Raw genomic sequence first — 23,436 nt, 5'->3', positions numbered from 1 at the left:
AGTGTGGAGTGCACCGATGTGTCATTCAAGACCATTGTGTAGTCTGGGCTGATGTTTGCTTTCAAACAACCCAGGGGAAAGGGCTCACTCGGTAAAGATGATTTACAGATGTAATTGCCATGGGAATGTGAGAGAACAAATTTTAAAAAGAAAAACAGCTGCTTCATAGTATCTTTTTGTGCAAAAACCTTAAAGGTGCTCATCATGAAAGACCAACATGTATCTACCAAAGCACCCTGGCAATGTTACTAATCAGTAGCTTGAAGCCACTCTGTGGACCAGAAAGAAACAAAACCATATCCTTTAAATAGTCTATAAATCAGACTTCTGAATAACGAACCAGATTCTGGCTGCCTCCCTGCCTCAGGTATTGCCCAGCTGTGACATTTCTCTGTAAAAACCTATGCCCAGGGCATGCTCAGTGAGCAAGCTGCACCTCCAGGAACCCGAATCAATGCTTATATGGTCCGCTCTTGGCTGTTTTCAAAGCTGGCACCGACCTCAGTGTAGTGCTCCATCCTTTGTCTGCCAAGTAGTATATACTCTATGCTCAGGAGTTGAGTGTCTCAGGTGGGATCCTGGGCAGTGGGCAAAGTAGTCAGTGGACCTCACTGGGCTTTTCTAAGGCAAGTGTGGGCCACAGGGCTGGGCTGGCTGGGCAGCAGCTTCCAGAGTCTCTCTCTGTCCACTTCTATAGGGCTTTCAAGACGTAGGCAACTGGCCCCCAGTGCTCTCCAAATGATTGCCTCAAGGGCACTGAATGCCAGAAAAACAAACAAAAACCCTGAGTTAGGAGACTAAGCCTGGTGCCTAGAAGTTGTGCAGCTAATTGCCTAATGGGAGGCAATCAACTAACCTAATTCCAGATGGAGCCTGGAATTAAGACATGCGACTGGGACCTGTGGATGGGCTCCCCAATTTGGGGTCCTTGTTGCCCAAAGACTTGGAAACCAGTTTTCCTGGAGATAGCTCTTGGGGGCTTCTGTTCCCCCTTTCCGCATGGGGGAAGTGGAAGCTCCCTCCTCCCCCCATCTCGATGCCTTTGTTGGCCCAGTCTTCTGTTATTGTTCCTACTCCTTAGTTGTTGTTATTTAGTTCAGGTTTATGAGGTATAATTTAAATTCAGTAAAACTTACCCTTTTTATGTGTTGTTAAATGAATTTTGGCAAATCTATTCAGTCATATACCCACCACCACTATCAAGATATAGAAAAAAGCCATGGCTACAGAAATGTCCCTCTTGCCCTACTAGTCAGTCCCCTTCCCAGCCCCTGGCAACCACTGATCAGATTTTTGTCCTTATAACCTTGCCTTCATCCAGAACAACATGTAAATGGAATCATGTGGTCTATATGTGACCCTTTAGTGTCTGGCTTCTTTCATTGAATATAACGCATTTGAGATGCATCCATATTGCTACATGGATCAGCCATTCACTCACATTGTTTGCTGCCTGCTCCTTTAGTTTTGACTGGGCCCAGAGATGCACCCCTACCCCTACCCCCAGGACTAAAATCTCACCAGATATCCTCGCTGGGGCCAGAGTTCCCCTAATGCAGTCTCAGACCCGCCTCCTTGGCTACCTGCACTGACTGCTGCCCAGGAATCAAGAGGTACTGGCCCTCACTTGCACCCAGGGAGATGTACCATCCGCAGATCAGGTCACTCTTGACACCCGTGATGGTGATAAAGGTCTGACAGGGGATGAGCAAAATATTTTGAATGCGAATCTTTCAGGGGAGATTGATTCTCAATGAAGGGCTCGTGTCATGTACAGCACTCCTGTTTAGAATAACTTGCTTAAAGAAGGAAGCAAGGGATTAGGATAGGGATGAAATGATCCAGACCTTTAAAATCTGTAACAGAATTTGATCCACAGTTCTCCTAACAATCTGGGAGCTGGCTTTAAATCCTGCCCTCACTGATTTTTCTGAGTTATGTCTTAGCAGCATGAATGTGGGAATCTGAAAAATGTTTATTTTATTCTTTTAAGCTACCAATAATAATCGTAATCAAAGCCTGCAGTGGATTCTTGTACTCTCAGCAAAGGGTGACTTGCAAAAGATCTGACCCTGAAGCCAAATGGCTTCCAAATGGCTCTGAGCAGAAAAGCTCAGGAGGGAAGGATCATCCCTCCTTCTAGGTTTCTAACCAAGTTAAAACAACTTGCTTTCAGTTTTTCACTTTCTTTCATGGTTCTGCTTTCAATTTGGAATCTGAAAGTAGGGAGGAATCTTGAAAACAAAGAAACAATTAAATTATTTCAACTGTAAGAACTTAACGTATAGCTTCCACAAAAGCGTAGGCTAGGACATTCCCTAAACCCAACAATCCACCCAAGTCCTCACCTAACAAATCCTGGGCACTTATTAAGTATTTAACATCAAATTCATTTTCTTCCTATTTATAAATTGTGAAAGTGAATTGCTTTTAAATAATAAATTCAGGTTAAAAGACAAGGCAGATGCTATTAATGGCTTCCAAAACCTAGTGAGGTACTTTCTAACATATCTGTAGATGAGAACAAAGAAAAGGCAGGCATCCAGGCTGATGTGGGTGTTAGCCCCGAAGGACCTGGGGGCATCACCTGCCTGCTACAGTACCTGGCTTCTGATGAGAAAGGGAATCCAGGCCAGAATGCACACAGCCTCCTAGCCCATGGCTTGCTTGACTTCAGTGCATTTATATCTGTTTAAAATATAATGAGGAGATTTGGAGTGTTGTTTAAAATGGAAATTTTGTTTACTTATATATAAGCAATAATCCCTGTGGACCTGGCAGCCAGAACTCAATTAAGGAAAAGTTTATTAATTAGTCCCCCTGCAGGGAAACAGAACAGAGCGAGCTGCTGGTAACTGGCCATTAGAGGCCAGTGAAGATGCTGGATTCAAAGAGGTCTCTGCTGCAAGAACTAAACACACCATGTGTATGTGGGCACCTGGAGCTTATACACATATATGCATTTTATAAACACACACGTACATACACATATGCACATATAAGTGGACAGACAAAAATGTTTACAACATGTCCAGGCAAGGTAGAAAAGGAAATTCTGTGTGGATGTATCACTGCTTTGCAGATAGCACTAGGTTAAGGTCAAAACATTTCCTGCTTTAAACATTTTTGGAGCATTAGTGGGGCTGATACTTCACCTGTCATGGAGCCTTCCCCTGCTTTGCAAAGCTTTGTCTGTAAGGCTTGATATTCCCCTTGGGAATTGCAGCAATGGGGAAGGGACCCTAAAGCCATGACAATCAGGAGGTGCTCCTCATAAAGATGAGTGAATTAGGAGTCCAAAGCCAGATGCTACGAGTGATACATCAGTGGAATACGGTCACAATACAGAATTTTCCAAGTCCTATTGATTAAGATGGTTTTTAAAAGCCTCACTTTGATGAGTAATCTAAGCTTGCAAGCAACTATTGCCCAGGGCTAAGAATGACACTAGGTCTCTGTTTTGTTCATTTACTTTATTGCCTCCAGGGGAAGTGTAGAGGCCAAGTGGAGACTGGGCTGGCTGTGTGCACACCTGTGTACCAGCACCTGGGCATCCATCTGTGTGTGTGCACATGAACCACCATATGAGGACGTAGACGTTCATCTCTGCCTGCACTCGTCTGTTTACAAGTCTTAGTCTTGGTTTTCTTTTGACCACCAACCCTTCTTTCCTATATCTTGGAATGGCTTGAATCAGCTGATGCCCTATTCAGGGCTGTGCTGTCCATAGGACTCTAGAGATCCATTATTTGGGTGGTAGATGTAGGAAAAGGGATCTAGGAAGGAGCACTGCTTCTAAATGATGCAGAACTGGGCCTCTGCTGTCCCTCATTGCAAAGCCCTGTGCAGGGAGGATGGCCACACATGGTGGGGCTACTTTAGGGCTCTCATGTTCCCCTTGGTCAACAGTGAAATGACAGTTTGATGTTTTTAGATTTCTGTAATACAATTTTTAAAATATTTGGCCAGGAGACAATTTTCCAAACCGTGCAGTGTGGAATTCCCACAGTGGTCTCTCATGGCCTTCCCACCACCTGCATCAGAGCAGCAGTTCCCAACCTCCTCTTGAAGCCTGAGGCCCCTGTTCTGCCTCTTTCAGCAGATAATCAGCTTTCTGTTTAAGGAGAAGAAAGTCAGCCTGGCTATGACCTCAGCTTCTGTCCTCTTAGCATCCAAACCTCCTTGTCCCTGTACCTCACTTTCCCCTACTCTTTTCCCATAGGTCTGCTTCCTCCTATCTCCTTGCCTTCTTTATCCTTTCCTCTTCTGCCTTTTCTGGGACTCCACCAATTGGGACCCCATCAATCGTCCTTTTGTGCTTTTATTTTCAGTCTCTCCTACCACTGAAGTCAGGGCTGTCTCATCTTGGAAGGAAGGGAAAGGAAGAAACAATAACATCAACAATAGAAAACCTTGTCTGTACCCTACTTCCTCCTTGAGCTGCCTCCCCATAAGCCTTTCAGATTCTCCCCTCTGTGGAATAGCTTTCTCCTTTAAGTCCCACAGCAGTTTGGGGGATGTTAAGTCACTGCCTTACTCACCTTATGTCTCAGTCATTCTGGGCTTTCTAAGCCCCATCAGACTACAGGCTCCCTGAGGACAGAGTCCCCTGTCCTCCACAGCCTAGAGGTGTGCCTGCACATCAGACCTTACGTGTCACACCACGTGAAATGTGTGCTGAATATTAAACAGTGAGTGAAGTTCTCGATTACGTAGTTGCAGCTGTTTCAGAAAGAGAGAGACCATTCAATTACTTTTTGGGTAAGCAGGTGGTGTGAGTTCAGAGCCCTGTTATACAACACGGTCAGAAGGAGTTGATCAGTTAAGAGAAAGTTAAAAAGGGAAATCATATAAAAGGATACATTCATGTCATAAAACATTTTCAGCTTAAAACATACAATTGTGTGTTTATTCATCGGTCTTCTGATACAGGGCCATGGCTTTCTCTTTGAGATGAGTTTTCAACTTTAGATTCTGACTTTTATAAACCACACTCATATTAATAATAGTCTGGTTTTTGCTTTCAATTTCTTCTGAGTGATTGAAGAGCTTAAGAGACATTTGTGCGGCTAACTGGGTATAGATTTTCCCTAGATTCTTAAAATTTTTTCTACTCTGTAATTTCTCATTCACACCTGATTCAGCATCTTTTTTCAAAAATTAACTCATTTTAATCACAGCTTTCCAAAGCATTGATTTCAGGTATTTTTTAGAAATATTAGCTCTCTTTACATAATCATATTTTATTGGTTTACATAATATTTGATTATATTTTTATTTATAATATCAAGTACAAGTGGCATAATTAGGTTTAGGAGGAAACCCAGCTGACCTGTTGATAAGTGTACAGCTCATGTTTTTGGTGCAAAAGTGCATAGACAAACTGGGAACAGTCAGCACACCTCACAAGCATACAACGTGCTATGGGCATCAGGCAGCGTGCCTGACACAGCTGATGGAGGGCCTTGGTTAACCTGGCCAAGTGGCAGAATCACCTTGGAATCTTTAGAAAATATGGATGCCTGGCTCCCACTCCCAGGCTTTCTAATGTAATTGGTCTCGAGTACGACACAGGCACTGGGATTAGCTAAAAATCTCCCCAGGTGATTCTCTTGTGCAGCAAAGTTTGGGAACCACTAAGTTACAGGAAAGTGAGTTAAAAGAGTTTCTACATGCTTTATAGTTAGCTCTGGATTTTTGTCTTAGATTCAGCATCTGTTTTCTATGAGATCTTAAGTGATTTATTTAGCATCTGTGAACCTCAGTTTCCTCATCTGTATAAAATAGTGCCAATTCTTGCACTACAGGATCATTGTAGGAATTAAGTGATTTTAGGAGAATTTAGCATTTCCTGGCACCATGAACATGATCTGGGAGAGTCACTCAGGAGTGAATTAGTATATTGTTTCCTGTGGGAGAGTAAGGCAGGTGGGTAATTTCATTTGGTCAAAGTCTAGACTTGAAATATACATATTCAAATATAAATAGTCTCAAGGCAGACTGGGTTATGTTCTAAACCTTGCAGCTGTGACCTCAGAAATCTGAAAAGTCCATGAGGAACCTGCTTCTTACCTGCTATTAATTATCACCTATTTTGTTCATTGATTCTAGAGCTTCTTTCTCTCCAGCCACCTGCAGTAATGGAAATTCATGGTCACAGCAGGTGGCCTGTGCTCACTCACTTTGTACCATTTCAGATTCAGTACCATGTGTGAAGTTCAGAATTCTGTGACTACTGAAACTCCAGTGGATATAGAGCAAAGTTGATTTTCCATTGTTTAAAATGTGACTCTCATTTTGAGTCATGCAGGTATAATTATAGGTATTCTAAAATATCATTCTTCAGCACAGTCTAAACTGTGCCTTTTGTTCTCTGTGTTCTATTTTACTACATGCACATTATGCATTTTATTCCATTACATCAAATGGACTATTAGAGTCTGAAAGTCCAAATTGGTCCCTGTCTTTGCCCTTTAATCGGCAGAGCGAATGAAATATCTGAGCTTCTCCTGTCTTTATAATTAGGTTGCAAAACAGATGATATTTTGCTTATAAAATAACTATTTCCGGGCTTCCATGGTGGCACAGTGGTTGAGAGTCCGCCTGCCGATGCAGGGAACACGGGTTTGTGCCCCGGTCCGGGAAGATCCCACATGCCGTGAAGCGGCTGGGCCTGTGAGCCATGGCCGCTGAGCCTGCGCGTCCGGAGCCTGTGCTCCGCAACGGAAGAGGCCACAACAGTGAGAGGCCCGTGTAACGCAAAAAAAACCACAAAAAACAAAAAACAACTATTTCCCTTGCACACTGCCGTGGACTGATCTTGCATGATACAAAATGGGATAAAAGAGAAGTAACATATTACGTCTTTCCTTTTAAGGATTTTTAAAAAATTAATTTTACTTATTTGTTTTTTTAACATCTTTATTGGAGTATAATTGCTTTACAATGGTGTGTTAGTTTCTGATTTATAACAAAATGAATCAGCTATACATATACATATATCCCCACATCTCCTCCCTCTTGCGTCTCCCTCCCACCCTCCCTATCCCACCCATCTAGGCGGTCACAAAGCACCGAGCTGATCTCCCTGTGCTATGTGGCTGCTTCCCACTAGCTATCTATTTTACATTTGGTAGTGTATATATGTCCATGCCACTCTCTCACTTCGTCCCAGCTTACCCTTCCCCTTCCTCATGTCCTCAAGTCCATTCTTGAGGATTCAGATGTAGATCTGCGTCTTTATTCCTGTCCTGCCCTTAGGTTCTTCATAACCATTTTTTTTTAGACTCCATATATATGTGTTAGCATATGGTATTTGTTTTTCTCTTTCTGACTTACTTCACTCTGTATGACAGACTCTAGGTCCATCCACCTCACTACAAATAACTCAATTTCGTTTCTTTTATCGCTGAGTAATATTCCATTGTATATATGTGCCACATCTTCTTTATCTGTTCATCTGTCGATGGACACTTAGGTTGCTTCCAAGTCCTGGCTATTGTATATAGAGCTGCAGTGAACATTGCAGTACATGACTCTTTTTGAATTATGGTTTTCTCAGGGTATATGCCCAGTAGTGGGATTGCTGGGTCATATGGTAGTTCTATTTTTAGTTTTTTAAGGAACCTCCATACTGTTCTCCATAGTGGCTGTACCAGTTTACATTCCCACGAACAGTGCAAGAGGGTTCCCTTATCTCCACACCCTCTCCAGCATTTATTGTTTGTAGACTTTCTGATGATGGCCATTCTGACTGGTGTGAGGTGATACCTCATTGTAGTTTTCATCTGCATTTCTCTAATGATTAGTGATGTTGAGCATCCTTTCATGTGTTTGTTGGCAATCTGTATATCTTTGGAGAAATGTCTATTTAAGTCTTCTGCCCATTTTTTGATTGGGTTGTTTGTCTTATTGATATTGAGCTGTATGAGCTGCTTGTAAATTTTGGAGATTAATCCTTTGTCCGTTGCTTCATTTGCAAATATTTTCTTCCATTCTGAGGGTTGTCTTTCATCTTGTGTATGTTTTCTTTTCCTTGCTATGTTTTCCTTTAATTTTTCTTGAATTTTATTTATTTTTTATAGAGCAGGTTCTTATTAGTTATCTATTTTATACATATTAGTGTATATATGTCAATCCCAATCTCCCAATTCATCCCACCACCATCGCCCCTCCACACCCACTTTCCCCCCTTGGTGTCCATACGTGTGTTCTCTACATCTGTATCTCTATTTCTGCCTTTCAAACTGGTACCTGTGCCATTTTTCTGGATTCCACATATATGTGTTAATATACGATATTTGTTTTTCTCTTTCTGCTCTTTATTTATTTTGTTTTTATTTCCATTTCTCTAGGAAGTGGGTCAAAAAGGATCTTTCTGTGATTTATGTCATAAAGTGTTCTTCCTATGTTTTCCTCTAAGAGTTTGATAGTGTCTGGCCTTACATTTAGGTCTTTAATCCATTTTGAGTTTATTTTTGTGTATGGTGTTAGGGAGTGTTCTAATATCATTCTTTTACATGTAGCTGTCCAATTTTCCCAGCACCACTTATTGAAGAGGCTGTCTTTTTTCCACTGTATATTCTTGCCTCCTTTATCAAAGATAAGGTGACCATATATGTGTGGATTTATCTCTGGGCTTTCTTATCCTGTTCCACTGATCTATATTTCTGTTTTTGTGCCAGTACCATACTGTCTGGATTACTGTAGCTTTGTAGAATAGTCTGAAGTCCAGGAGGCTGATTACTCCAGCTCCATTATTCTTTCTCAAGATTGCTTTTGCTATTCGGGGTCTTTTGTGTTTCTATACAAATTTTGAAATTTTTTGTTCTAGGTCTATGAAAAATGCCATTGGTAGTTTGATAGGGATTGCATTGAATCTGTAGATTGCTTTGAGTAGTATAGTCATTTTCACAATGTTGATTCCTCCAATCCAAGAACATGGTATATCTCTCCATCTGTTTGTATCATCTTTAATTTCTTTCATCAGTGTCTTATAATTTTCTGCATACAGGTCTTTCATCTACTTAGGTAGGTTTATTCCTAGGTATTTTATTCTTTTTGTTGCAATGGTAAATGGGATTGTTTCCTCAATTTCTCTTGCAGGTGTGTCATCATTAGTTTATAGGAATGCAAGAGATTTCTATACATTAATTTTGTATCCTTCTACTTTAACACATTCATTGATTACCTCTAGTAGTTTTCTGGTAGCATCTTTAGGATTCTCTATGTATAGTATCATGTCATCTGCAAACAGTGACAGCTTTACTTCTTCTTTTCTGATTTGGATTCCTTTTATTTCTTTTTCTTCTCTGCTATGGCTAAATCTTCCAAAGCTATGTTCAATAATAGTGGTGAGAGTGGGCAACCTTGTCTTCTTCCTGATCTTAGAGGAAACGGTTTCAGTTTTTCACCATTGAGAATGATGTTGGCTGAGCGTTTGTCATATATGGCCTTTATTATGTTGAGGTAAGTTCCCTCTATGCCTACTTTCTGGAAGGATTTTGTCATAAATCGGTGTTGAATTTTTTCAAAAGCTTTCTCTGCATTTATTGAGATGATCATATGGTTTTTCTCCTTCAATTTGTTAATATGGTGTATCACATTGATTGATTTGTGTATATTGAACAATCCTTGCATTCCTGGAATAAACCCCACTTGATCATGGTGTATGATCCTTTTAATGTGCTGTTGGATTCTGTTTGCTAGTATTTTGTTGAGGATTTTTGCATCTTTGTTCATCAGTGATATTGGCCTGTAGTTTTCTTTCTTTGTGACATCCTTGTCTGGTTTTGGTATCAGGGTGATGGTGGCCTCGTAGAATGAGTTTGGGAGTGTTCCTCCCTCTGCTGTATTTTTGAAGAGTTTGAGAAGGATAGGTGTTAGCTCTTCTCTATATGTTTGATAGAATTTACCTGTGAAGCCGTCTGGTACTGGGCTTTTGTTGGAAGTTTTTAATCACACTCACAATTTCAGTGCTTGTGATTGGTCAGTTTATATTTTCTATTTCTTCCTGGCTCAGTCTCAGAAGGTTGTGCTTTTCTAAGAATTTGCATATAGTTGCTTGTAGTAATCTCTCGTGATCCTTTCTATTTCTGCAGTGTTAGTTGTTACTCCTCCTTTTACATTTCTAATTCTATTGATTTGAGTCTTCTCCCTTTTTTTGTGTGATGAGGCTGGGTAATTCTTTATCAATTTTGTTTATCTTCTCAAAGAACCAGCTTTTAGTTTTATTGATCTTTGCTACCTTTTCCTTCATTTCTTTTTCATTTATTTCTGATCTGATCTTTATGATTTCTTTCCTTCTACTATGGGGTTTCTTTGTTCTTCTTTCTCTGATTGCTTTAGGTGTAAGGTTAGGTTGTTTATTTGAGATGTTTCTTGTTTCTTGAGGTAGAATTATATTGCTATAAACTTCCCTCTTAGAACTGCTTTTGCTGCATCCCATAGCTTCTGAGTCATCGTGTTTTCATTGTCATTTGTTTCTAGGTATTTTCTGATTTCTTCTTTGATTTCTTCAGTGCTCTCTTGGTTATTTAGTAGTGTATTGTTTAGCCTCCATGTATTTGTATTTTTTACAGATTTTTTTCCCTGTAATTGATATCTAGTCTCATAGCATTGTGGTCGGAAAAGATACTTGATACGATTTCAATTTTCTTAAATTTACTAAGGCTTGATTTGTGACCCAAGATATGATCTATCTTGGAGAATGTTCCATGAGAACCTGAGAAGAAAGTGTATTCTGTTGGTTTTGGATGGAATGTCCTATAAATATCAATTAAGTCCATCTTATTTAATGTATCATTTAAAGCTTGTGTTTCCTTATTTATTTTCTTGTTGGATCATCTGTCCATTGGTGAAAGTGGGGTGTTAAAGTACCCTACTATTAGTGTGTTACTGTCGATTTCCCCTCTTATGGCTGTTAGCATTCACTTTATGTATTGAGGTGCTTCTATGTTGGGTGCATAAATATTTACAATTGTTATATCTTTTTCTTGGGTTGATCCCTGATCATTATGTAGTGTCCTTTTTGTCTCTTGTAATAGTCTTTATTTTAAAATCTATTTTGTCTGATATAAGAACTGCTACTCCAGCTTTCTTTTGATTTCCATTTGCATGGAATATCTTTTTCTATCCCCTCACTTTCAGTCTGTATGTGTCCCTAGGTCTGAAGTGGGTCTCTTGTAGACAGAATATATATGGGTCTTGTTTCTGTATCCATTCAGCCAATCTATTTCTTTTGGTGGGAGCATTTAATCTTTTTACATTTAAGGTAGTTATCGATATGTATGTTCCTATTACCATTTTCTTAATTGTTTTGGGTTTGTTATTGTAGGTCTTTTCCTTCTCTTGTGTATCTTGCCTGGAGAAGTTCCTTAACATTTGTTGTAAAGCTGGTTTGGTGGTGCTAAATTCTCTTAGCTTTTGCTTGTATGTAAAGGTTTTAATTTCTCCGTCAAATCATAATTAGATCCTTGCTGGGTAGAGTTATCTTGGTTGTAGATTTTTCTGTGTCGTCACTTTAAATATGTCCTGCCACTCCCTTCTGGCTTGCAGAGTTTCTGCTGAAAGATCAGCTGTTAACCTTATGGGGATTCCCTTATATCTTATTTGTTGTATTTTCCTTGCTGCTTTTAATATTTTTTCTTTGTGTTTATTTTTTGATAGTTTGATTAATATGTGTCTTGGCATGTTTCTCCTTGGATTTATCCTGTATGGGACTCTTTGCACTTTCTGGACTTTATTAACTATTTCCTTTCCCATATTAGGGAAGTTTTCAACCATAATCTCTTGAAATATTTTCGCAGTCCCTTTCTTTTTCTCTTCTTCTTCTGGGACCCCTATAATTCGAATGCTGGTGTGTTTAATGTTGTCCCAGAGGTCTCTGAGACTGTCTCAATTCTTTTCATTCTTTTTTCTTTATTCTGCTCTGCAGTAGTTATTTCCACTATTTTATCTTCCAGGTCATGTATCCATTCTTCTGCCTCAGTTATTCTGCTATTGATTCCTTCTAGAGAATTTTTCATTTCATTTTTTGTGTTGTTCATCATTGTTTGTTTGCTCTTTAGTTCTTCTAGGACCTTGTTAAATGTTTCTTGTATTTTCTCCATTCTATTTCCAACATTTTGGATCCTCTTTACTGTCATTACTCTGAATTCTTTTTCAGGTCTATATCCTCTTCATTTGTTTGGTCTGGTGGGTTTTTACCTTGCTCCTTCATCTGCTGTGTGTTTCTCTGTCTTCTCATTTTGCTTAACTTACTGTGTTTGGGGTCTCCTTTTCACAGGCTGCAGGTTCGTTATTCCCGTTGTTTTTGGTGTCTGTCCCCAGTGGCTAAGGTTGGTTCAGTGGGTTGAGTAGGCTTCCTGGTGGAGGGGACTAGTGCCTGTGTTCCGGTGGATGAGGCTGGATCTTGTCTTTCTGGTGGGCAGGTCTGTATCCGGTTGTGTGTTTGGAGTGTCTGTGAACTTATTATGATTTTAGGTAGCGTCTCTGCTAATGGGTGGGGTTGTGTTCCTGTCTTGCTAGTTGTTTGGCATAGGGTGTCCAGCACTGTAGCTTGCTGGTTGTTGAGTGGAGCTGAGTCTTAGTGTTTAGATGGAGATCTCTGGGAGAGCTTTCACCATTTGATATTTCATGGATCTGGGAGGTCTCTGGTGGACCAATGTCCTCAACTCAGCTGTCCCACCTCAGAGGCACAGGCCTGACACCGGCCAGAGCACCAAGACCCTGTCAGCCACGTGGCTCTGAATAAAAGATAGAAAGAAAGAAAGAAAGAAAAAATAAAATAAAGTTATTGAAATAAAAAATTGAAAAAGTATTTAAAATAAAAAAATTAAAAAGTAATAAAAAAAAGAAGAAAGAAAGAAGAGAGCAACCAAACCAAAAAACAAATCTACCAATGATAACAAGTGCTAAAAATTATACAAAAAGTACCCCCAAAAAACCGGCCAGACAGAGCCCTGGGACAAATGGTAAAAGCAAAGCTATACAGATAAAATCGCACAAAGAACCATACACATACACACTCACAAAAAGAGAAAAAGGAAAAAAATATATATATATATATATTTTAAAAAAGGAAGAGAGCAACCAAATCAATAAACAAATTTACCAATGATAATAAAACTCTAAATACTAAACTAAGGTAAACATAAAACCAGAAACAAATTAGATGCAGACAGCAAACCCCAAGTCTACACTTACCCCCAGTGTCCACCGCCTCAATTTTGGGATGATTAGTTGTCTATTCAATTATTCCACAGATGCAGGGTACATCAAGTTGACTGTAGAGATTTAATCTGCTGCTCCTGAGGCTGCCTGGAGAAATTTCCCTTTCTCTTTTTGTTCGCACATCTCCTTGGGTTCAGCTTTGTATTTGGCCCTGCCTCTGCGTGTAAGTTGCCTGAGGGTGACTGTTCCCCGCCCAGACAGGAAGGGGTTAAAGTAGTAGCTGATTATGGGGCTCTGGCTCACTCAGGCCTCGGAGAGGGAGGGGTATAGAGGCCACCATGACGTTGCAACAGCCTGAGGTGCGCTGTGTGTTCTCCCAGGGAAGTTGTCCCTGGATCACGGGACCCTGGCAGTGGCGGGCTGCACAGGCTCCCAGGAGGGGAGGTGTGGATAGTGACCTGTGCTTGCGTACAGGCTTCTTGGTGGCTGCAGCAGCAGCCTTAGGGTTTCACGCCTGTCTCTGGTGTCTGCGCTCATAGCCGTGGCTCACGCCCGTCTCTGGACCTCAGTTTGGCGGTGCTCTGAATCCCCTCTCCTCGTGCACCCCGAATCAATGGTCTCTTGCCTCATAGATGGTTCCAGACCTTTTCCCCGGACTCCCTCCTGGCTAGCTGTGGTGCACTAGCCCCCTTCAGGCTGCGTTCACGCAGCCAACCCAGTCCTCTCCCTGGGATCTGACCTGCGAAGCCCGACCCTCAGCTCCCAGCCTTGACATGCCCTGGCAGGTGAGCAGACAAGCCTGTCAGGCTGGTGAGTGCTGATCGGCAGGGATCCTCTGTGCTGGAATCTCTCCACTTTGCCCTCTGCAACCCTGTTGCTGCGCTCTCCTCTATGGCTCCAAAGCTTCCCCCCGCCATCTCTGCCAGTGAAGGGGCTTCCTAGTGTGTGGAAACTTTTCCTCCTTCACAGCTCCCTCCCAGAGGTGCAGGTCCCATCCTTATTCTTTTGTCTCTGTTTTTTCTTTTTTCTTTTGCCCTACCCAGGTACGTGGGGGAGTTTCTTCCCTTTGGGGATGTCTGATGTCTTCTGCCAGCATTCAGTAGATGTTCTGTAGGAGTTATTCCACATGTAGATGTATTTCTGATGTATTTGTGGGGAGGAAGGTGATCTCCACGTCTTACTCCTCTGCCATCTTGAAGGTCTCTCACCTTTTAAGGATTTTTATTGAGGAATAGTTGGAGGTAAACAAAATATAACATCCTTAATGTGGAAAGTTCTTTGCCACAGGTGTACCAGAGTCACTGGAGGGCCTGCAATGAAATGTTGTGCTTTCTGTAAACCTTCATCACTGTTTTTCTCAGTACTAGATGTGGAAGTTGAGGGTGGGATGGGCAGAGACAAGGTTGGGGTCAGGTCAGTGTTTCCCGGACATTTTCCTTGCTCTCCTGCATCAGCACTGTCCTGTGGACTCTGCCTGCAGATGTGTGAGCTTCCAGACACTGCCCACATGCTCCTTGCACACCCACCAGAACCCACACACACCCTCATCCCACCCCCTGCATCAGCCTTCTCAGCCAACCCCTTTTCCACCTTGTCCCAGGTGACCTGGCTTCTCCAACAGCTTTGGGAAGTCACCATTTCTAACTTTGCTGTTTTCCTTCCATGCAGAGTAGAAAGCAGAGGGAATAGTGGCTGTCCTAGAGCAATAGGAGGTGGGTCAGTTCTGATGGTGTGGTCTGGGTCACCCTGGAAAGGTAGGATTCCAGAGGCCTGAGAAGTAGGAGTCTGCTGCTGCCTGGAGAGTGGGGGCAGGAAAGGGAGATGATCCAGGAGCTCGGGTGATGTGCTGAGGGCCACACTCCCCTCAGCCAGTGAGGCCTGGGACAAAAAGGCAGCTCGTAGCTCCTGCTGTCCCCAGAACTGGCTGAGGCCACATGGTGTAGGATGAGGAGCACATGTCTTAAAAGTTTGAATCCTAGCTCTACCAGTGACAGCATGATCTTGGGCACATTTCCTTTTTCTTTTTTTTTTAATAGCTTTAATGAGATATACTGAGATACAATAATCCACACATACTTAAAGTATATAATTTGATAAGTTTTGTCATATGTATATACCCATGCAATCAAGATGTTGAACATATTCATCACCCCCAAAAGTTTCTTTGGGACCTTTTGAAATCACTCCCTCTAGCTCCTTTTCCTTCCCTCTCCCCATACCCAAGTAACCACCCTGAACTCGGCTTCAGTTCCCATACATTAGTTTGCATTTCCTAGAATTTTATATAAATGGAATTCTATCACACAGTCTGTACTATTTTGAGTAGCTTCTTTCACTTAGCATAATTATTTTGAGATTTACTTTGTTGCATGTATCAATAGTTCACTTATTTATATTTCTAAGTAGTAATGCATTGTCTGGATGACCACAGTTTGCCTGTCTATTCATGTGCTGATGGACGTTTGTTTTATTTCCAATTTGGATATTACAAATAAAAGTACCATACACATTCATGTACAAATCTTTATATGGACATATATTTCCTTTTCTTTGGGGTGAATACCTAGATGAACTGGAATAGTTGGACCATAGATGAATTTATAACTTTTTAAGAAACTGCCAAACTGTTCCCCAAGATGACTACACCATTTTATATTCCCACTAGCAGTACATGAGCACTCCAGTTCCTCCACATCCTCACCAACACTTAGTATGGTCAGTCTTTTCATTTTTAGCCTTTTATATAATAGATATGAAGTCATATCTCACTGTGGTTTTAATTTGCATTTCATTAATGACCAGTGGTGTTTAGCATCTTTTCATGTCCATATTTGACATCCATACATCTTTGGTGAGGTGTCTTTTGCCCTTTTTAAAATTGTTTTTTGTCTTACAGTTAAGTTTTGAGAGTTCTTTATACACTCTGGTTATAAGTCCTTTATCAGATATATGATTTGCAAATACTTTCTCCCAGTCTGTGGCTTATCTTTTTACTCTCTTAACAGTGTATTTTGAAAACTATGAATATTCAAGGTTAATGAAGTTCAATTTATCTATGTGTCTTTTATGAATCATGTTTTTGGTATCATATCTAAGAAATGTGTGCCTAACTCAAGATCAAAAATGTGTCATATTATGCTTTCTTCTTAAGTTTTATTTTATATTTTACATTTAGGTCTTTGATCCATTTTTAGTTAATTTGTATATATTTTTATGCATTAAAGTTTTTTTTATATGGATATACCATTTGTTGTAGAAACTATCCTATCTATACTAAATTACCTTCTCAACTTTGTCAAAAATTGTCCATATTTATGCGGGTTTATTTCTGGACTCTCTATTCTACTCCATTGATCTATTTTTTAAATCTTTACACCAATACCACATTGTCTTGATTATGGTGGCTTTATAGTAAGTTTTAAGATACTGTTAGCCATAACAGTATGAGAAAACCATAATTCAAAAAGAGTCATGTACCACAATGTTCGTTGCAGCACTATTTACAATAGCAAGGACATGGAAGCAACCTGAGTCCATCGACAGATAAATGGGTAAAGAAGATGTGGCACATGTATACAATGGAATATTACTCAGCTGTAAAAAGAAACAAAACTGAGTTATTTGTAGTGAGGTGGATGGACCTAGAGTCTGTCATACAGAGTGAAGTAAGTCAGAAAGAGAAAAACAAATACTGTATGCTAACACATATATATGGAATCTAGAAAAAAAAAAAAGGTTCTGATGAACCTAGGGGCAGGACAAGAATAAAGACACAGACGTAAAGAATGGACTTGAGGACACAGGGAGGGGGAAGGGTAAGCTGGGATGAAGTGAGAGAGTAGCATTGACATATATACACTACCAAATGTAAAACAGATAGCTAGTGGGAAGCAGCTGCATCACACGGGGAAGTCTGCTTGGTGCTTTGTGACCACCTAGAGGGGTGGCATAGGGAGGGTAGGAGGGAGGTGCAAGAGGGAGGGAATATGGGTATATATGTATACATATAGCTGATTCACTTTGTTATACAGCAGAAACTAACAGAACATTGTAAAGCAATTATACTCCAATAAAGACGTTAAAAAAAAAAAGATACTATTAGCCTTCCAACTTGGTGCTTAGTTTATAAAGTTGTTTTGGCTATTCTAGCTCCTGTGCATTTGCATATAAATTTTAGAGTCAGCTTCTGAATTGATTTTGTCAAATCACTTTCTACCAAAAAAGCCTGCTGGGATTTTTCATTGGGATTTCATTGAATCTATAGATCACTTTGGAGAGAATTAACATCTTAATATTGAGTCTTCCAACCAATGAACACAGTTTATCTCTCTATTTTTTCAGGTCTTTATTAATTTTTCTCGGGTGTGTTTTGTAGTTTTCAGTATATGTATCTTTTGTCAGATTTATTCTTAAGTATTTAATATTTTTGATGTTATTGTAAAAGATATTTTTAAATTTCAATTTCCAGTTGTTTGTTACTGGAAATTGTATTTAGAAGTTGTATTTAGAAATACAGTTGATCTCTGTCTGTTAATCTAGTATCCTGCAACCTTGCTAAACTCAATTATTAGTTCTAGTTGCTTTTTTGTGGGTTCCATTAGATTTTCTACATAATCATGTAATCTGCCAATTAAGACAGTTTGACTTATTTCTTTCCCATCTGGATACCTTTTATTTCTTTTTCTTGCCTATTGAACTGGCTAGAACCTACAGTACAATGTTGAATTGAAATGGTCAGAGTGAACATCCTTGTCTTGTTCCTGATCTTGGAAGGCATTTAGTTTTCTACCATTAAGAATGCTATTAGCTGTAGGTTTTTCCTAGACACTTTTTATCAAACTGAGGATATCACCTTGAATTTATATTTTGCCGAGCATTTTATCAGTAATGGATTCTGGAGTTTATTAAATGCTTTGTCTGCATCTACTGAGAGAATCATTCTTCTTTTTGGTTTGTTAATATCTGTTAAAATTATAATGATAGATCAATTTTTTGTTAACCAACCTTGCATTCCTCAGATTAATCCCACTTACTCATGGTATAAAATGCTTTTATTATGTTCCTAGATACAATTTTATAGTATGGTTCACTAATATTTTGGTTAGAAATTTTGCATCATTGTTCATGAGGGATATTGGTCTTCAACTTTTTTTCTTGTAATATCTTTGTTTTTGGTATCAGGGTAATCCTGGCCTCATAGAATTAATTGGGAAGTTGTCTCTCCTATTTAATTTTCAGGAAGAATTTGTGTAGAATTGATATTATTTCTTCCTTGAATGTGTGATAGAATTCACCGGTGCAGTTAAAGGCACTGCTTTCCCTGTGGAAAAGCTGTTAACTACAGATTCTATTTCTTTAATGGATGTAGGGCTATTCACATTATCTATTACTTCTTGAATGAGCTTTGGTACTTTATATCCTTCAAGAAATTTGTTCATTCTTCCAAGTTGTCTAATTTACTGGTGTAATGTTTCTTTATTGCCCTTTTTATATTTGTAGAAACTGTAGTGAGGCCACCTCTTTTGTTCTTGACATTGGTGATTTGTGTCTTCTCTCTTTCTTTGCTGATCAGTCATGCTAGAGATTTATCAATTTTATTGATCTTGAAGAACCAGCTTTGGATGTCATTGGTTTTCCCTGTTGTTTTTAAAACTTTTTATATCATTGATTTCTGCTTTTATATTAATTATTTCCTTTCTGCTATTTAGTCTTTAATTTGCTCATCTTTTTCTAATTTACTAAAATGGAAGCTGAGGTAATTGACTTGAGACCTCTTGTTTTCTGTTATAGGCATTTAATGGTATAAATTCCCTCCTAAGTACTTCTTTAAAGGCATCTTACTAATTTGGATATGTTGTGTTTTCATTTTCATTCACTTAAAAACACTTTCTAATTTGCATTTTGGTTTCTTCTTTGACCCTAAGCTATTTGAAGCTGTGCTGTTGAGTTTCAAAATATTGAGGGATTTTCCAGGTATCTTTCTGGATTGACTTCTAATTTAGCTCTAGTGTGTCAGAAAACATAGTATGAATTATGTGAATCCTTTAAAATTTATTTAGACTTGTTTTATGTACCAGAATATGGTCTATCCTGTTAAATGTTCTGTGTACAATTCAAAAGAATGTGTATTCTGCTGTTGTTGAGTTGAGTGTTATACAAATGTCAAGTAGAATGAATTGGTTGATAGTTGTTCAAATCTTCTATGTCCTTACTGGTTTTCTGTCTACTTATTATATCAATTATTGAGAAAGCAGTATTTGAAATCTCCAACTATAATTCTGGACTTACCTGTTTATTCTTGCAATTCTATCAGATTTTACTTCACGCATTTGAACTTCTGTTATTAGATACATAAACACTTATATTGTTATGACCTCTTGATGAATTGTGCCCTTTATCATTATAAAATGTCTCTCTTTCCCTCTAGTAATATTTTTTGTCCTAAGTCTCTTTTATTTGATATTGATATAGCTGCCCCCAGCTTTCTTATGGCTACTGTTTGCATGGTATAGCCTTTTCCATACTTACATTTTCAACCTATTGTTTCTTTATATTTGAAGTTCACTTCTCATAGGTAGCATATAGTAGAGTCTTGCTTTTTTATCAAATCTGATAATATCTACTTTCTAATAAAGGTATTCAGACAACTTACATTTAATGGGATTCTTCATATGGTGTGTTCCGAAGTATTGTTTCTCTGTATGTTTTCTATTCAACCCATCTGTTCTTTGTTCTCCTTTTTATTTTATTTGCTTTCTTTTGAATTTATTAAACACTGTAAATGATTCACTTTATATCCTTTGTTGGCTTTTTAGTTGTAACTCTTTATTATTTAGTGATTGCTGCAGGATTTGTTGTATACATCTTTAAGTTATCACAGTCTACTTTTAAGTGATATTATACCACTTCATGTCTAGAATAAGAACCTTACAATAGAGTACTTTCATTTCTCCACTCCTAACCTTTGTGTTATTATTGTCAAACATTTTAATTTTGCATACGTTATAGCCCACATGTTACATTGTTGTTATTTTAGCTTTAACAGTCAATTAGCTTTTAAGGAGATTTAAATAAGAGGAGGATAGCATATATTTATTCACATAGTTGTCATTTCCAAAGCTCTTCATTCTTTTGTGTATATCCTTTCTGATGAATTCTTTCCGCTTTTTTAAGTCTGAAAAAGTCTTTATTTCCCTTTTATCTGAGAATGATATTCTGGTTGGATGTGTAAGTCTAGGTTGGCAGTTTTCAGTACTTTAAAAATGTTGCTCCATTGTCTTCTCACTTGTATTATTTCCAAGAAATCTGCCATCATCTTATCTTTTTTTTTTTACATCTTTATTGGAGTATAATTGCTTTACAATGGTGTGTTAGTTTCTGCTTTATAACAAAATTAATCAGTTATACATATACATATGTTCCCATATCCCCTCCCTCTTGCGTCTCCCTCCCACCATCCCTATCCCACCCCTCCAGTCGGTCACAAAGCACCGAGCTGATCTCCCTGTGCTATGTGGCTCCTTCCCACTAGCTATCTACCTTACGTTTGGTAGTGTATATATGTCCATGCCTCTCTTTCGCTTTGTCACAGCTTACCCTTCCCCCTCCCCATATCCTCAAGTCCATTCTCTAGTAGGTCTGTGTCTTTATTCCTGTCTTGCCCCTATGTTCTTCATGACATTTTTTTTCTTAAATTCCATGTATATGTGTCAGCATACAGTATTTGTCTTTCTCTTTCTGACTTACTTCACTCTGTATGACAGACTCTAGGTCCATCCACCTCATTACAAATAGCTCAATTTCATTTCATTTTATGGCTGAGTAATATTCCATTGTATATATGTGCCACATCTTCTTTATCCATTCATCTGATGATGGACACTTAGGTTGTTTCCATCTCCGGGCTATTGTAAATAGGGCTGCTATGAACATTTTGGTACATGACTCTTTTTGAATTATGGTTTTCTCAGGGTATATGACCAGTAGTGGGATTGCTGGGTCATATGGTAGTTCTATTTTTAGTTTTTTAAGGAACCTCCATACTGTTCTCCGTAGTGGCTGTACCAATTCACATTCCCACCAGCAGTGCAAGAGTGTTCTCTTTTTTCCACACCCTCTCCAGCATATACTGTTTCTAGATTTTTTGATGATGGCCATTCTGACTAGTGTGAGATGATATCTCATTGTAGGTTTGATTTGCATTTCTCTAATGATTAAAGATGTTGAGCATTCTTTCATGTGTTTGTTGGCAGTCTGTATATCTTCTTTGGAGAAATGTCTGTTTAGGTCTTCTGCCCATTTTTGGATTGGGTTATTCGTTTTTTTGTTATTGAGCTGCATGAGCTGCTTATAAATTTTGGAGATTAATCCTTTGTCAGTTGCTTCATGTGCAAATATTTTCTCCCATTCTAAGGGTTGTCTTTTTGTCTTGTTTATGGTTTCCTTTGCTGTGCAAAAGCTTTTATGTTTCATTAGGTCCCATGTGTTTATTTTTGTCTTTCTTTCCATTTCTCTAGGAGGGGGGTCCAAAAGGATCTTGCTGTGATTTATGTCATAGAGTGTTCTGCGTATGTTTTCCTCTAAGAGTTTGATAGTGTCTGGCCTTACATTTAGGTCTTTAATCCATTTTGAGCTTATTTTTGTGTATGGTATTAGGGAGTGATCTAATCTCATACTTTTACATGTCCCTGTCCAGTTTTCCCAGCACCATTTATTGAAGACACTGTCCTTTCTCCACTGTACATTCCTGCCTCCTTTATCAAAGATAAGGTGACCATATATCCGTGGGTTTATCTCTGGGCTTTCTATCCTGTTCCATTGATCTATCTTTCTGTTTTTGTGCCAGTACCATACTGTCTTGATTACTGTAGCTTTGTAGTATAGTCTGAAGTCAGGGAGCCTGATTCCTCCAGCTCCATTTTTCATTCTCAAGATTGCTGTGGCTATTCGGGGTCTTTTGTGTTTCCATAAAAATTGTGAAATTTTTTGTTCTAGTTCTGTGAAAAATGCCAGTGGTACTTTGATAGGGATTGCATTGAAACTGTAGATTGCTTTGGGTAGTAGAGTCATTTTCACAATGTTGATTCTTCCAATCCAAGAACATGGTATATCTCTCCATCTAGTTGTATCATCTTTAATTTCTTTCATCAGTGTCTTATAATTTTCTGCATACAGGTCTTTTGTCTCCTTAGGTTGGTTTATTCCTAGATATTTTATTCTTTTTGTTGCAATGGTAAATGGGAGTGTTTTCTTGATTTCACTTTCAGATTTTTCATCATTAGTATATAGGAATGCCAGTGATTTCTGTGCATTAATTTTGTATCCTGCTACTTTACCAAATTCATTGATTAGCTCTAGTAGTTTTCTGGTAGCATCTTTAGGATTCTCTATGTATAGTATCATGTCATCTGCAAACAGTGACAGCTTTACTTCTTCTTTTCCAATTTGGATTCCTTTTATTTCCTTTTCTTCTCTGATTGCTGTGGCTAAAACTTCCAAAACTATGTTGAATAAGAGTGGTGAGAGTGGGCAACCTTGTCTTGTTCCTGATCTTAGTGGAAATGGTTTCAGTTTTTCACCATTGAGGACGATGTTGGCTGTGGGTTTGTCATATATGGCCTTTATTATGTTGAGGAAAGTTCCCTCTATGCCTTCTTTCTGCAGGGTTTTTATCATAAATGGGTGTTGAATTTTGTTGAAAGTTTCTCTGCATCTATTGAGATGATCAGATGGTTTTTCTCCTTCAACTTGTTAATATGGTGTATCACATTGATTGATTTGCATATATTGAAGAATCCTTGCGTTCCTGGAATAAACCCCACTTGATCATGGTGTATGATCCTTTTAATGTGCTGTTGGATTCTGTTTGCTAGTATTTTGTTGAGGATTTTTGCATCTATGTTCATCAGTGATATTGGCCTGTAGTTTTCTTTCTTTGTGACATCCTTGTCTGGTTTTGGTATCAGGGTGATGGTGGCCTCATAGAATGAGTTTGGGAGTGTTCCTCCCTCTGCTATATTTTGGAAGAGTTTGAGAAGGATAGGTGTTAGCTCTTCTCTAAATGTTTGATAGAATTGGCCTGTGAAGCCATCTGGTCCTGGGCCTTTGTTTGTTGGAAGATTTTTGATCACAGTTTCAATTTCAGTGCTTGTGATTGGTCTATTCATATTTTCTATTTCTTCCTGATTCAGTCTTGGCAGGTTGTGCATTTCTAAGAATTTGTCCATTTCTTCCAGGTTGTCCATTTTATTGGCACAGAGTTGC

The 23,436-nt window shown here is 39.0% G+C and overlaps 1 protein-coding gene across 1 annotated transcript in view; it reads left to right on the top strand.

Moving 5' to 3' along the window:
* Positions 1–23,436, top strand: part of KIF26B (kinesin family member 26B) — a gene marked incomplete at both ends in the record, with an annotated part of 499,315 nt that overhangs the window by 409,415 nt on the left and 66,464 nt on the right. The window lies entirely within an intron of this gene.

The sequence above is a fragment of the Hyperoodon ampullatus genome, assembly GCF_949752795.1.
Source record: "Hyperoodon ampullatus genome assembly, chromosome: 2".
NCBI lineage: Eukaryota > Metazoa > Chordata > Mammalia > Artiodactyla > Ziphiidae > Hyperoodon > Hyperoodon ampullatus.
Note: the sequence above shows the minus strand (reverse complement) of the source record. Positions and strands in the feature narration are given on the sequence as shown.